Consider the following 4,638-nt stretch of genomic DNA (forward strand, 5'->3'; position numbering starts at 1 on the left):
ATTACTTGGCTTCGATTATTTTCAGGATTTTTAGGAAAGGGACACTTTCATCTCTGACTTGCTCCCAGGCCCCCACTAATTTCAAGCTCTGCCTTAATGTATATAAAAAATCATTACTGTTAATTTTTTCTTGTACACTTTTTGGATTTTCTAATATCTTGCTTAACCAAATCTGATTTTCTGTAAACATATAAGTCTCCCATCTTAGCAGTCAATTTATACATCTTAAATATATATAGTGCTTTTCTTAGATTTAATTTAATCCATTATACCATTTGTAAGGTTTTCTACTTGCAGACACCCTTTTTTTCTTTCTTTTTTTAGTCTGTAAAGAACTTGTCTTGCTTATTAGTTTTAAACATTTTCCATATTTTATCAGTATTTCCCTTAATCAGTTCAACTTTGTTGTGTTTTCTCGAAACCACATTTGAATTATTTCTGACATTTGGCATCATTCATGAATAAATTAAAAAATATCTAAATGTAGGATGAATATTAGGTCTTTGTTTGAGTAAAGGAAAGCGTTGTAATCATGCTCTTAAAACAGCAAACTATCTGATTTAAAGGTGCTGACAAATTTTGACTATCTACTTAATGATAGAAGATTAATATACATTTTTTTGGGAAAGTAACTCATTTCAAAATATCTTGAAAAGCTGATAACAAGGCAAAATTAATGGGTTTAAGGAATATTATGCTTACTTTGAAAAATTATATAATCTACTACTACAGCTGAAACAAAAATTGTGGAGACAGTCTACATTTTAGTTTTAAACAAAATTAACATCTATGTGTTTGGTAACAATCTCTTTTGTAAACACAACAATTCCAGTTTTAAATTAATCACTATATATATGTTTTGATACAAATGTTACAAGACATGGCTTTTACTTTGCAATTATAACTCAGACATGGATGGACAAATAACCTGGACATCTATGGTGCATCAGGTGTTACATTAAAGTTGTTACCAATCAACAGAAGAAGATCTTAATGGAGTTTTTGAAATGTAAAGAATAGAGCTGAGTGAATTAATTGATTACTTATAAACAGCAATTTATTTGATTAGTTCATGTGAAACAATTGAGCAATCAAAATTAAGATTAATTTTATTAACCCTACCAAGACAGGTCTTCCTATGGTCATGGGTCAAAGGCCATGTCACCGTGTTTGTAGACTTGCATTCAAAATTTTATTGAACCACTATTTTATGAATGTATGTCAATAAGTTTGGTATAAAATTGTGGAATATAATTAAAATTTTAGTAATATAAATTAGTTGATTTCTTTATTTAAAAGTAAATTAAAAAAAAAATCCTGAATATCGATTTTGTGTGTCATGTTGAATGTTGAATTCAGCATTGTTTCAGATTAGATGTTTGTGATGTCCAAGTACAAAGTCTCTAGTTTCTTACAAATTAGAAACTCAAATTACTGATATTGAGAAGCTAGAATATAAAATATATATTTGCTTAGATATTGCTAAATTTATTGAATCAAACACAGTGGCCCAACACACCTCTTTCCAGTTTTGGAAATAATTGCTTACGTACACCTACTTTTGTCTATGACATGTGAATGACCAATCGAAAACTCAGAATGTCTCCCACATGGTTTATTGAGCCTCTGCGAAGTATTTACGTGGGAAACCCTTTCTTTCCATGGTAGTTTCCAAGTGGTAAGATGTTTTGAGCTTGATAAATCGTATTGTTTTAGACCCAAATACAGCTTAGTTGCTAAGCCTGATAAATTATAGTGGAATTCTGTGGTATTGATATAGTAATTTATGATTATTTTTTATTCCAAAATGCATATATAAAACCTAAAAAATAATTTTTTTTACATTCTCCATGTGCGAAATTTGATAAGGCTTAGCAAGTTACGGCAAGCAGCAAAAGAGTACAAAGTTTGTAACTAGAAGAGATAATTATTTTCTATACTTTTTTATTTACTGTTCTATGTTTTAAGAAAAATAACTGCACTTTTAAAAATTTATTTGTAAATAGTAATAATGTATTATAATTGAAATGTGACTATTTTACAAAATACTAGTCCACTAGAACACAGCCAAGACAGGTCTCTTTGTGAAGACTAGTTTTATATTATTGGATACGGTAACATGAGTGCATGTGCACCGTGTCATTCAACTTCTGTAATGTTAGTCAGACAGTGCTGAAAAGTAAATAAAATAAAAATAATAAATTTTTATATAGATATAAGATTTAAGCTATTTAGGCTAAACATTTGTGTTTTTGTGCTATAATTTGTAGTAGTTCTAGAATGAAAAGAGTGTAACTTATATCTATTTCCTTTTTTTATGATGGTTACAAGGTTGGTCAAATTGACCAAACCCATACAAAGATACAATAGTGAAAATAACAGATAAAATATAATTTTTTTTTCTAAAAACAACATTTGATAATTCTCTGGAGGTTATAAAGATTTTGCTTGTGAAATTTGAAAATTTTCTGATACATAAAAGTATTTTTAATCTTAAAATCAAAATTTATTTGCCTGTTGGGTAGTCAACATTTGAAAAGAAAAATGCATGAGTAAATCATTACTTTAAAAAAAATTGTAAAACTTATTAATAGAATATGGTATTTTGTGTATGAAAGCCTTTTAATGTTTACTGATAACCTGCAAAATTTTGTGAAGATATACTTACTGTATTAAAAGCTATAACATGAAAACTATAACAAGCACAAAATGTTATAAGGTTGATCCCTGGGACTGAGCCCATAATGAGAGAGTTAATGTTAGTAAAATTAGTAATCAAAATATTGTCATTGTGTTTGTTTTTATGTTTAATAACTACCTTCATTTTTTCAGACATTAATAAAGAAAAAACAAGCACACATCTTTATCCTACAACTGTATCATTTTTTGAGGTTTCCTGAAATCAAGATAGCTGAAGTGTGCAGCAATCTAGTTGAGGTTTCAGCCAATAACTGATTATTTGTAAGCCAATATAACAATATGAGTGTCAATTAAACATTGCTATGGTGAATTTTTGCACCTTAGCTTTTTCAGACTGTATAATATTTCTAAACTTTATAGATTTGTTTTGATCAAAGTTAGTATTGTTTAAAACACCTTGCAGCTCTTATAATATATACTCGTCATAGAATAGGTTTTTCATTGTATAGAAGTTAGAATAAGTAAAAATGCACGTGGTATGACTGTATAAATAATAACTTTTAAAAAAATTTTTTAAAATGAGCATTCTCTTACAAATGCTATAGTTTTTTCTAAATATAATTATACATAATTAACTATTAAATTTTAATTAAAAATTTTCAAACCTACTTTTATTTTCATGTTAACCACCTTACTAGAAATAAAGATATAAGCTTTGAAATTGCTGGATTATAACCTGAATGAGCTAATAATTTATAGAATATATTAACATTATTTTAACTATATCTGACTTATTTAGTTTACTTTAAAACTACATGGTTGACATTTATTAATCCAAGGTACTATATTATTATAGTGGAAGACTTTTCCTTTCATGTACAAAATACTGAAAATTTGGTTAGTGTTACACAGCTAACTTTGAACTGTTAACTGGTATCATACCATCACTGTGAAAATGAAACATTACTGCAGCTAGTGTGGAGAAGTTAAATGTTGTTACTTGTTAACACAATAGTACTTTATTATCTGGATAGACCTTATTATTATTTATTCCTAATGGTTTTCATACTTAGTAACATAGTTATGTCTATCATAAGTTTTATTTTACAAAATAAATTATGTTATTTAAACTTTTATGTTGTTTGATTTTAAATTTAGACTACTTGAAGAATATCCAAAAATACTAGATTTTTATTGTGGCTAAGCATACACTTGCCTAATAAATGAGTTATAATTGTTTATTTCCTTTGGTTGGTTACAAATAATTTGAGTAACTGTGTAGTTCTAGAAACAACACTTAAGGCTCCAACATTGTCACAAACACATAAAACAATACTGAATTGTCTGAAATAACAAGTTTCAAGTGAATAAGTCTTTTATTGTTTCTAATAATTAAAGGATTAACCCTTCCATTACGGGCTAGGTGGAATCCACCCAGCTTGTAACCACAAAAGTATCCATGAGAGTAATTTTACTATGATTTTTCATAATGTATACATATCTTTACAAAATTTTGCATGTTATTGGTACACAAAATATCTGGTTTTTAAATTAAGTATTAAGAACCTTTTTCTTTCAGAATGTTGACTATCCAACATGCAAAACAATTTTGATTGTAAGATTAAAAATAATTTAATGCATTAGAACATTTTCAAATTTCACATGCAAAATCTGTATAATATCCAGATAATTATAAAATTTTTCTATAAAAATATATTTTATTTGTTATTTTCACTAGTGTATTTCTCTATGGGTTGGTTCAATATGATTGACTTTGAAAAATATAAATTATGCTTTTTTCGTTCTAGAATAACTACAGCTTATAACACGAAAACACAAATTTTTAGTCTAAATAGCTTCAATCTCATAACATTATATATTCATTATTTTTTTTATTATATTGACCTTCCAGCCGTGCCTGGCTAACAATACAGAAGTTACAATGACGCGGTACACGTGCATTTGTGTTAGCATATCCAATAATATATAACTGACCTT

General features: G+C 27.5%; 1 protein-coding gene across 3 annotated transcripts in view; it reads left to right on the forward strand.

The window, feature by feature from the left end:
* Positions 1–4,638, forward strand: part of LOC106467231 (akirin-2-like) — a 69,921-nt gene that overhangs the window by 11,708 nt on the left and 53,575 nt on the right. The window lies entirely within an intron of this gene.

This window comes from Limulus polyphemus, unplaced genomic scaffold, assembly GCF_000517525.1.
Source record: "Limulus polyphemus unplaced genomic scaffold, Limulus_polyphemus-2.1.2 Scaffold2536, whole genome shotgun sequence".
Lineage (NCBI taxonomy): Eukaryota > Metazoa > Arthropoda > Merostomata > Xiphosura > Limulidae > Limulus > Limulus polyphemus.